Source organism: Macrotis lagotis, chromosome 1 (assembly GCF_037893015.1).
Source record: "Macrotis lagotis isolate mMagLag1 chromosome 1, bilby.v1.9.chrom.fasta, whole genome shotgun sequence".
Lineage (NCBI taxonomy): Eukaryota > Metazoa > Chordata > Mammalia > Peramelemorphia > Peramelidae > Macrotis > Macrotis lagotis.
In genome coordinates this window covers 394,258,490-394,270,761 of record NC_133658.1, presented here as the reverse complement: position 1 = coordinate 394,270,761, position 12,272 = coordinate 394,258,490, and the positions used below count along the sequence as shown (strand labels likewise).

Below are 12,272 nucleotides of genomic sequence, written 5' to 3'. Positions count from 1 at the left end.
CTTTTAAGTTCCTAGTAAATTGGGTCAGTCGCTGAATTTTCAACAAACAGTTCATTTTAAAAGACCAAATCTGCAATGTCATTGAGTCAATTTGCCTCAAACAAGCTAGGAATCCAACTATGACTCCTACATGCAGAGCAAGTGATATTTATATATGTGTTATATGTTAATTTTCCCATAGTAAATGAAGCTTTAAAACAGGTCATTCTCAGTGGAATCCATTAGAATTCAATCTTTAAGTTACAATAATGTGATGCTTGAGCCTACTTTGTCTGGCCTTTGTACTTGGAGATTCTATAAAAACACAAAATTTTATAGTTGGGAAGTACATGCAAGAGAATATTCAGAAGAATGGCAGATATGGGAATGTCATTAGGTTCAAAGCATCATAGATATTGAGCTGGAGGGATCTTCAGAAGTCCTTTAGTCTACTGCATGAAAGCCAGAGGCTTTACAGGGCTTTTCTGAATCCACATAGGTAGGAAGTAGGACAGGAGGGATTTGAACTTGGGTCCTCTGACTCCAAAATTGTTGCTGTTTTCACTATCTTAGAACACAAAATGTAAGATCTCGAAGAACCTTAGAGCACCAACCACTATACATTTACACTGGCTTTTCTCCATCACTAGTATTCTCTCCCCCTTAGGTTTCTACCTTCTGGTTTTCCTGGCTTGCCTCAAATTTCAACTAAAATTTTACTAGTCCCCCTTAAGATTAGTGCTTTCTTTCTCAGATTACCTCCTATATATCATATAAATATATGAATCTATATATGCACATATACATTCATATACATACATAGACATGTACATATACCCATACAAACACACAAACATACATACATATTTATGTATAGATGGTTAGATAGCCAGCTAGCTGGATTGAATTCTCTCACTTTCATTAGAATATGAACTCCTTAAGGACAGGTGCTGTTTGCGCCTTTCTTCTTATCCTCAGTGCTTGCCAAAATACTTGGAACACAGTAGACACTCAATATAGATGCTTTTTAACTTGGCTTAATTCTTAGAGCTGGGAGAGACCTTAAAATACAGACTGTCAGAATTTAAAGGAACTTTAGATTATAGGATGTCAAAGGATCTTAGAACATAGAATATCAGAGATGGAAAAGACCTTAGGGCATAAATGTTGGGATGTAGAATATTGGTAAATAGCCTTTTAGAGATGACAGGGACTTGTGAGATCTAATCCAACTCAACTTTATAGATAGGGAAACTGAGGTGGATCAGTTGAAGTGATGTCCATTGTCATGCATCTTATTATATGCCCTATTACTCCCCTCCAAATCCCATCATTATTCAAATCCAGTCCATTCAATTCCTTGAAAGAGAACTGGAAATTATCCACAACATTTAGATTTATTCTAATCTAATAATAACCCCAGCACATGTTCCCAAAGGAGCAGTATATTTTGCATGTTTGCAGTTAAACTCTAGCTTCCTGATCAGTCTGTCCTAAAATTTCAGAGGAAACAAATGAACAATAAAATGGAGTCATACTTTAATTTTCTTCATTTCAAGTTTTTTGGATATTTACTATTAAAAACTTTGTCAAAATTTGGCGAATTTGGATTTACCAGTTTAAATAAAGTGTAAATACAGATTTATATATCATGTGACTTAAGTAGACTTTTTTTCTAGTACATTTGATTCTAGAAGTCTAATTTGTTTCTCCTTAGTTTTTACTTCATCATCATGGTGGTCAGTTTAATGTGACCTATAGAGGGAAAGTACTGTATTATTCTGTAGTTGAAAAATTTTCCAAAATGTAACAAAGCTACAAATTCATCTGGAAGTTTAATGTGCTCACTTTGGCTGACCTACTTAGAGATTTGCCTTAGTTGAGCAAGAATTTTCAGTACTATAGCTAAAAGGTTGATGTTAATATTTCAATCCTTTGTGATAAAGAATTACTACAATGCAACTGAGACTCAGCAGAAAAGGATAGACTATTCCCACATCATAAAGATGCACAATAGTAATTTATGCTTTGTATTTTTCAGGTATCCAAAACCTAGTTCTGAAAATTCAGGAATATTTTTTTACACATGTACCCACTTATTAGTCTCTACAATTTTACTGTTGTTTAGTTGTTTCAGCTGTATCCAAGTCTATGTGAATCCTTTTTTGGGGATTTCTTGGCAAAGATATTGGAATGGTTTGCCATTTCCTTCTCCAGTCCATTTTATTGATGAGAATACTGAGCCAGACAGGATTAAATAATTTGCCAGAAAGTGTCTAGGGCGGTATTTTTAACTCATGTCTTCCTGATTCTAAGCTTGGCATTCTCTCCACTGAAGCAACTAGCAGACATTAAGGAATGATGACTATTTACATTCTCTTTGGACATTCAAACCAATATTACACTTCCACATTTTGCCTGACATCATTAAATGGTTTGGTGAAAATACAATGTTAGGTGAAATTATGTTACAGGGAGTAAGTAGTTTGTTTAATGGGTGCAATGTTAAGTTGGTGTCAAAGGCAGCAGCTGCCCAAGGTCAAAATTTAATCCAGGAGTGTCAGACTGCTTCAGTAGCTTCAGAATTAAAAAAGGCAACAGGCAAGCCATCTAGAGTACAAACCTAGCTCTTTTCTCTGCTCCCTTTCTCCACTTATTTGCTTCATTGCAAATATTTGCTTTTATCTGCTCACTTGCTTTTGCCTCTGACTTTCTGCTAAGTCTGACCTTCTGCTTAGTTTGTATCATCTCAGTTTCTGACTTGAATCCTCTTGAATCATGTCCTATATCTCAACTCACCTTTAGATACAGTACTGTTTCTGTTTACTGATTATCATGTAAGACTTTATTTGTTTAAATAATTTAGATTTAGAACTTGTTTTAAAGTTATACCTTCATTTTATAGATGAGAAAACTGAGGCCCAGGGAGATGACTTGCCATCATAGTTTCTGAGTTAGAAGGGACCTCCACCATCTCCTCAAACTATATTCTTATATTTTACTCTCCCTTTATATTCAACAGTCCAGAAAAAAAGTTCAAAATTGTTCCTTTCCTCAAACCTTTGCAGCCTAGCTTCTGATATCATCAATCAATTGAAACTTTCTTCCAAATAGCCAAAGTCTGATAGCCTTTTCTTAGCTCTCATTGTTCTTGACCTCTCTGCAACATATGCTTTTGTTGACCACCTTCTTATGTACTCTCTTTAGGTTTTCATGGAAGTTTTCCTCTGATTTGTTCTATTGTTCTTTCTCAGTTTTTTTCTTGCTTTATGTGTGTGTGTGTGTGTGTGTGTGTGTGTGTGTGTGTGTGTGTGTGTGTGTATGTGTATGTTATGCCCCCTAACTGTGAGTATTTGTTCCCTGAAGATCTGTCTTATGTTGTCTTATTTTATTTTCTCTTTAACTCTCTCATTTGGTGACTTCATTTGCTCCCATGAGTTTAATTATCAATCTGTGCAAATGACTTCTTAAAGATACAGTCCTAATTCTCCTGAGCTCCAGTTCCATATAACCAACTGTCAGTTGAACATTTCAAATTATGTTTCACATACTCATCTCAAAATCAACATGTCCAAAACTGAACTTGGTATCTTTATCCTTAACCTCACCCCTCTTCCAAACTTACCTGATTCTCTTTACTTTTCCTCACTTCATTTATGCAATCAGTTGTCAAAACTTGTCATTTGTGTCCCCATAATATCTTTCACATCTGACCTCTTCTCTCAAACCGCAAAATCCCCACCTTAATACAGGCCCTCATTATATCTCTCCTGGACAATTGAAATAGCTTCCTAATTTTTCTCCCTGCCTTAAGTTTCACCTCTCAACAATTGAACCCTTATAAAACTGTCAAATTGGTCTTCCTAATTTGTGCAGGTTTGTTTATATTATTTTTCTACCCAATAACATTCCCGTTGCTCCAAGGAAAAAATGTAAATTCTTCCTCAGGGCATTTAATGCTTCTTATAACCTAGCCCCAACTTACTTTTCCAACAATAATATATATATTCTTCTTCTTCCTGAACTTTATGACTCAGCTAAATTAGTCTTCTTATTGCTACTTGTTAAAGATGTTGCAACCCCCATATCTGCTTTTTCCCTGACTTGGATCCATGCCTGGGATTCACTTTTTCGTCTTTACTTCTTAGAATCACTTATTATTTTTTTTTTGTTTCTACAAGTTTTATTTTTTATATGAAGGCTTTCCTGGCCCTCTCATTTCATTTACCAAAGTTGCTTTGGATTGATTTTGTACGCATTCTGTATTTACCAAAGTGATGTCTCCCTTGTTAGAATGTAAGCTTTTTGAAGTGAGGGACAGTTTCACTTTTTGTCTTTGAATTGCATTTAATTTAATTTAATCGGCCCAATGCATTTAATAAATGATTATTGATTTGATTGGCCTTAGAGACCATTTAGTCAGAATTTTTATTCAGTTTGGTTCTTTTAATCCCAATATAATTTCTTTCACTCTCTTTAAGATTACTCCAAACTCTTAAATTTTTGAACTCAAATTAGTAGTCTCCAGGTTATCCTCTCTCCTGCCTTAGGTGGTTTTTGCAAACCAAACATAGTAAACAGTATACACAGATGAATAAAACAACATTTTAACAGGAGTTTGTTACATTTCCCAACAGGGTGTGGTTGTGTTATCAGTGGTGTTGTTGGATGAAACAGTGCTGGAGAGGGTATGCCATTATTTCTTGTATTGCTTCTAAAACACAGATATGAAAGTAAAGTCCAGAAAGTGGAGAACAATTAAAAAATTTATTCATGACCTTTTCATACTTCTAGGGCTGAGTTTTAATGTTTTTAATATTATCCTTTTTCTCTATTTTTCTTTGGAAAGCTTTTCTACTCTTGTGTAACTATCTCCTCTATGAATAAAAATACCAAACTCTATCTTCTATCATGTGCTCACAGTCTTTTTTTCAAACTCCCTATTGAACATATCCACTTGCTTATCATACTTTCAACTTAACCTTTCATGTTTGCCAAAAATATCACAATTACCATAGGCTTTTGGAAACAAAGATGAACAACGACTCACCTTAATTCTCCATATCTAATCTATTTCCAAGGCATCTTAATTTTTCTTTCAAAATTTTTCTCAGCTTTGTCCCTTTACTTTTCAATATGACTAACCTAGGTCAGCTCTTCATCCCCCTCAACACTGAATTATAGGGATAAGTTCTACTCTACTCACCTCGATCCAAACAACATGTATTGATTTGGGGTTGGCAATTTGTAACACAAATGTCAGTGGTAAACCATACAGTGACTTAGAATGGCAGAGGCTGGATTGGTTTAGGTAAGAATGTATAGTAAACAGTTTGCCTTTGATGCTCTCACACCTTCACCATCAGTGTCCCTTTATTGCCTCTTGGTATCTCTTTTACTTTCTTTCCTTCTTTAAGCTAATCGCCTAAGCTCTAATAAAGTGTAAATTAATAATTAAGCTATAAGATAATATTAGAATAAAGCCTGGGCCCCTCCCTTTGAATGGTTACATGCAGAATAAAATGAATGATACAATTGTAAGGGACCTCACTGGATTCTTTTAAAATGTTTTATTGATGCTTTTTTCTTTTTTTTTTTTTACTTCACTGTCAGTTCACAATTGCTGTTCTTCTCCTCACCCATAAAGAACATGGAACAGTAGTTAAGCAAAACAAATAAAAATAGAATTTATATCTGAAAATATATACCACACTTTGCACATAAAACAATTGTAACCTCTCTGCTGTGAGGTAGAAGATAGTTCTGACCTCCATCCGTCTTAAGTAACTATTGATCATGGTCACTTGATAAATACTTTTGAAGTCTTTTAATTTTTCCATTATCTTACTGTGGTGACTGGACAAATTGTTCCCCTGGTTTTCCACACTGTCTTCTGAATTAGTCATTATAAATCTCCCCATGATTATCTCTATGATTTATATTTGTATTTTATCATGACATAAGAGTATATGATTGTATTAATATGCTTAATGATTTTCAAATCAGTAGGTACCCACTAATCTTAGAAATTTTTAAAGAGGTGAAATTTATAAACATGAAGTCCTAGTGATGAATAACTTCACTATGAGAGACAAGATGAAATCTAATAGGTTGTATTCCCTTTCTTTGTGACTGTCATTGAGCATTTTTGGCAAGACCTGGGGAAGCATAAACCTGAAGAGTCCACCATACAAGTATCCCTGCCAGTGGTCTCTAATGAGAAATTTCTCACCATTACATCATTTTTTCAAGGGGCTGCACTTCACAGGATTCCAGCTCTTCCTCTTCTTTCTTGACTTTCTTTTCCTTTATCTGAGAATCTAAACTAAAATAGATGTGGTATGGCGCCTCTACCACTAACTCCATGGCGTTGTCCACCAATAATTAATATAAATCTATTTCTTAAGGTTGGCAAAGTTCTTTACACATATTGTCTCATTTAAGTCTTAAGACAAACCTATGAGATGTATTATCATAGATATTGATATCTCCATTCTCCAAATGGAGTAACAGAGATTCAAGACATGTTAAGTAATTCCTCTTTGGGTTCATGAGTAGTAAATATTGCAGGTGGGAATTGATGTGCATCCAATGATGCACTCTGCATTGTCATATTGCCTTTAAGTCCTTTCATCTTTCTAGGCCTCAGATATCCTCGCTATAAGGTAAGGGGTTGGATTAGATATGGTACCAGTTGCCTCTTATTTTCTGTTTTCTTTGATTCTGTCACTTTTATACCCAGCACTACATTTAAGAAAGAAAGAGAGTTATCTTCAGAATCATTCTATTCTCTAGTCTAAGATCACTTTATTGAAATAATCCTGCATGCCATATTGAAACAAACCATAATATTCAATTACCCAGAGTTTTAGTACTTCATTACCCTTTATTACTCTAGAGGAGCATTTTAAGGGGGTAGCATAAGTGCTGGGAATCTACTCAGGGTACAGGACAATTGAGCAGGACACTAAATATGTTCTGGGAAGAGTGAAGTTGACAAGTCAGGGCTAAGAAGATCTTTTGGCACTATCATTGGGCACAACATTCTCTTTCTGCCCTCCTGTTTTGACAGTTTGTAGGGGATGAGATGGGAGAGCTAGGGTAAAAGCTGAGCTACCCCATTTGTTGTGGGTTATCAAAATAGCCACCACTGTATTAGCAGTTGCAGTCTTTCAGGCTTTAAGATCCTCTAGACAATGATTCTCTGATTTCTAGGTTCTATGACAAACACACAGGAGGAGCAGTCTTTGGATTTAATCACAGATGACATGTATATAACACTTTAAGGCTTGCAAAGTACTCTGCATTTATGATCTCATTTGATCCTCACAATGTCCCTGTGAGGTAAGTACTGCAATTATTATTATTACTATTATTATTATTATTATTATTACTATTATTATTATTATTATTGTCATTTTACAGATTGAGGAAGTTGACATCAGAGGTAAGTTTAAAACTCATATCTCTCCAGACTCTTCCCACTAGGCCAGAAAGTCTCTTGATCTGAAAAGACTTGTATACTAATAGTCTGAAGGGTTATCAAAAACAAGCCTTCATATCAACTGCCCCATTTTTCTATTCGTAAGAAAAAGATTCCTGTCTTCTAAAAGACAAAGCAAAATAAAACAAACAAAAAATGCTTTGGTAAAATTAACTCATAATTCGAATGAAAATTAACTGTAAATGTTCTCTCTTCATACCACCCTCCCCAAATCCCCAGACTGTTTTTTTAAAATTTTTTTTTGTTCTTCAGTTCTGTAAGACTCCTTGTGGGACTGTTTTGAATTTTCTTGGCACAGATAGTGGAGTGATTTACCATTTCCTTCTCCAGTTCAGGAAGCTGAGGCAAACAGGGTTGAAGTACCCTGCCCATGATCATAAAGCTAGTAAGTGTCTGAGGCCAATAAACTTGTAAGTGTCTTACTCTAAAGCGAGTGCTCTGTCTACTTCCTCATCTAGCTACCCCCAGTTTGTGTACTATTAGATAAATGGCTAAGTATGGAGTCAGGGAGACCCATGTTCAAATTTTGCTTCTAATACAAAGGAGTTCTATGACATAGGTAAAGTTATATAACATCTCAGTTCCCTAGCCAAATCTTTAATGACTAAAAAAAGCACAAATAAATAAACAAGAGAAAAAAAAAAGAACTGGCCTCTCATAATTCATTACTTTGCTATTTCTGGCCCTAAATTATATTATACTACTGAATTTCCTGCTTCTCAATGGAAAAGTAAAAAATAAAGTTCACCTAGGTGGTCCTTACTCTGTAAATATGTGACTCTCAGCACAAAGTTTCTCTAACTAATTGTTGTTAGTTCTGGGCAAAAAGGTTGGTATATGTCTTAGAGCATTGCACACGGGACCTAATCTACGGTTATAATTTTCACCAAGGTGCTGCATGAATACCCAGCATGTACCAGCTGGTGGACAGCATCATCAATTGCCTCCAGTCTCTCTGGGTTTCATTCCACTTGTATAAATAAAGAAATCATTGCATCGGCTTCTCACCCAGCAGGGCTCATATTGGCAGTGGCACCTTGTTAAAATGAAGGACTGTCTATCTTATTACAGATAATGCGAGACAAACTACATTTTCTGCTTTCTGACAATACACTCGGTTGAAGATAAGGTCCAGGGAGAGTTCTGTGTGGGTTTACATGGACTTTAATACTGTTTTTCAGGAATGGCAATTTTAAAGATAGTTTCTATTAAGACAAGGGGTCTAGGGAGTTGCATTTTTTAAAAGATGTACAGTGAGGAGAGTGTAGTTTTAAAAGATGACTGACAAGCACAGAAGGAGGAAAAAAACACTTTTTGGAAAACTGTTGACAGGATACAATGACATCAATACTGTTTACATAAAAACTCTTACTACAGCTGCTTTCCTTGGTTTGATTCAACATTGCATGGGAAATATTCCTATGAAATAACAGTTTAATATCTCTCTGGAGTTATATTTTCTTTGAAAAAAATGAGATTTGAACCTTCTAACCTTATCTATGTAAATATTTCCTGAAGAATGTGAAATGAAATTATTAGCTATATCTTCTTCATTTCCAATTGATCTGAGATTTCAATGGTATGGGTAGTTGCTATCCAAGTTTATCCCTCGGTTGCAAACTTCAGTCATTGAGCCTCTCTGGATATAGACAGATGACTTCATGCAGTCAATTCCCAGTCTATACTCAAAACCTCTGCACCTTTTTAGGACCTGTCAGAAATTATGTTTCTCTGACATGGATTTCAAGAATCTAAGATCCTCATCATGCCAGCAAAGGATTTTTGGTATATTAGAGTAAGACCACAAAATAATTAAAATGTAGGTCAATTTCTAGAAAATCCTTCTGATGATTACAATTTAATGTGGTACCAATAACTGTTAGCCAAGAACTCCTCTGAAAATAGGGCTCCAACTGGGAAGAATGTCTGTCTTTCATTTGAGGCAGCAAAGTGACATAGCTTATATAGTATTGGACTTGGAACCTAGAAGACCTGAGTTTGAATTTTATATCGATACCTTCTTTGTGACCCAAAGTGAGTCATTTAACTTGTTTTTGTTTTTGTTTTTTTTAAGTTTTTGCAAGGCAATGGGGTTAAGTGACTTGCCCAAGGCCACACAGCTAGGTAATTATGAAGTGTCTTGCCCCGACCCGCGGGACAGAAAAGTGGGGTGTCGAGGAGGACCCAGCCTGAAAAGGAATGGGTGAGAATAAGGAGAGTGAGACCCAAGGATGGTGGATAAGGTCTGAGTTTATTTGAAAAAGGTACATGCTTATATTTTGTAGAGAAGGAACAAGGGGATTAGCTTAGGGGTGGAGTTGGTATGCCTTGGCCTGAGAGAAGGGATAGTCTGTGGTCTGTTTGTTCTTGATAATGGAGGGTGAGTCCTCTTTCCTTTATCTTGGCCCTTGGTATGCCTGGAATTTTGTTTGCTTGTTTTATCTTATCTGACATGGGGCTTCTTGGCTCCTGGTATGTCTGGAATTTATTTGCTCTTTTTATGGGGGCTTCTTGGCCCCTGGCATGTCCCCCTTTTTTATATTAAATTTATGGGCAGGATCCCTGTCTTAGGCTGTGCAACTTGTTTTTCATGCTTGGTATCCATGACCAGGAGGGGACCTTAGATAGGTCCTTGTTATCTCCTGTAGGATCTGATGTTCCCAAGTCATGGAGTCGCACTAAATCCCATCACTGGGTATCACTGCAGCCCTTAGGGGGTGCCTTTCCTTGAGCAGATGCGCGCATACCAAGGTGGGCGAGGTGTAAGAGCAGCGAACCTCAAGGGTTCCATTTGGGGGTCCTCACAGGACCCTTGGCTTTTCAATTGGTGATATAAGACTGAAACTGGTTTTCCAAGGGCTGAGTCAATTTGGGATTTGATAAAGTTGGTCAGTCTCCTGAAGGCCCATGGTCCAAAAGAAATTAGAATTAGGAAGCCAATTAACGGGCCTAGAAGGCTTGGGAGCAGAGTAGAGAGCCGGGGGATGTGGAAAACCAATTTTTATACCATGCCTCACCTTTCTCTCTCTCCCTTTTTCTTTTTTCCAGGCTATCCTTAACCCTTTGCAGACTGTCTTCTACCAGGCCAAGTTTATCCTTAAAAAAAACAGCATTCTTCCTTTAGTGCCGCACAGAGTCCCCCCTGTTGTAAAAATAACAAATCAAGACCGCGTCTATTTTGTAATGCTACTTCAGCTAGAGAGGCAACAGAATCTTTTAGGTGTTCTAACCCTGCTTGAAGTTCTGAGAGATCCTTATCAATAGCGGAGCTAAGCTGGGTGTACTGTGCATTGGAGGAGACTAAGGAGGCAATACCTGTACCAGAGCCAACAAACCCAAGTCCAATCAGGACCGCGAGTGTAACTGCTGTCAGGGGTTCTCTTTTGTCTCTGATAAGGGTACCCCTTCCATGTTCCCAAAATTGGAGGAATTCCTCCGGGTAGTGGACAGTTAGGTGAGGAAAAAGGGAGACAAGGACACAATAGTCCTTTTTCTCAAGGAATTGTTTGGTGTCCACAAAGGTGGTTAGTCCTGACGAGCAGGCAAGATAGGTATTAGGAGGGGCTACAGCATATCTATAGGAAGTATTAATAAGGGTACTTTGGTTACATACTGTGTCTAGCTGAAGAGGGGGGGAGCATTTGCGGGCCAAGGAGACAATTTCCCTGACCGGAGATTTTTGCAAGAGTGAGGCCTTGGGATTCCCCAGTGCTCCATCTGAGATCATCTGTTCTGTTGGAGTGTGTGATGTTCCCGAATTGAGCAATACCTTCATAGAAGGGAGGGGAAGAGGAATAGCAGATCCAGCATTCTTCCAATGAAGAATTCTGTATCTGGGTCAAGGCTTGTACAGAGGCATTAATGAGGTGATCCAGTACCCAGTTCCTGTAGTCTCACAATCCCATTTTTACAATAGAAGTCCCCCATTCTACCACATTGTGGGGCTGATGAGCGATGGTATCCCGGGCAAACATAAAAGGAGAGGGTTCCAAGCCTCTCTTTTCTATCTTGAGAGCCACAGCCTGTCATGCGATCATCGGACCCCCATACTGCGTCCCATCCACTGTTCCATTCAGATAATCGACAAAGATCTGGGTACAGGGGAAGCCAGGGTGTCATGGAGTCAACTTTCGAGGTACTCCAGATGTGGAGTCCTTGAGCATCTTCGACTGACCAAGTGTAGTTAAGTAGTTGGTATGAGCAGGACAGTGGAAGGAGCAGGCACAGGATGAGTGCCTTCATGCTGGATCTTTTATCTACAAGAGAGCACAGAGGGAGATTCCTCAGGGGGTTCCCTGGGCGGATTATGTAATTTTACTAGACGCTCGGGTAGCCATCTAGCATTTTGAGCTGATGAATCATAAATACAGGCATGTCCTTTACCCCAGATAAGGACTGGGTCAGGCCCTTGCCATTTGTTGGAGATGGGATCTCTCCACATAGCCTGTGCATAATTGTGTTCAGTAGTGGGATGCCAAAGGCGATCTGCTGCAGATTTGGCATTAGCATCAAGGGAGAGGAAATTGAGGACAAAGAGGGCATGGTTAAGAATAGTTTTAGAACTGTTAATCTTGGGGTAGAGTGTCTCTGACCCTTTCTGTAATTTAGTAATCATATTTTTGAGTGTTTGGTGGGCTCTTTCTACAATGCCCTGTCCTTGAGGGTTTTTCATAAGCTCCCTTAGAAGTTTTATAGGTAGTTGAAGCAATGGTTTGACAACGATCAAAAAAATCAGCCTTCCAGGTGAGGAACTGTCCTCGTGTAAGTACTGCCTGGACGACCCTGAGCC

At 37.7% G+C, this 12,272-nt stretch overlaps 1 protein-coding gene across 4 annotated transcripts in view; it reads left to right on the top strand.

The window, feature by feature from the left end:
* Positions 1-12,272, top strand: part of SGCD (sarcoglycan delta) — a 1,459,164-nt gene that overhangs the window by 25,101 nt on the left and 1,421,791 nt on the right. For 3 of the 4 annotated variants that reach the window (XM_074212534.1, XM_074212532.1, XM_074212533.1), the window contains exon 2: positions 7,195-7,323. The exons of the other annotated variant lie outside the window; for it this stretch is intronic. The gene's annotated coding sequence lies outside the window, so the exon portion shown is untranslated. The remainder of the gene's footprint in view (positions 1-7,194; positions 7,324-12,272) is intronic. 4 annotated transcript variants of the gene reach the window in all.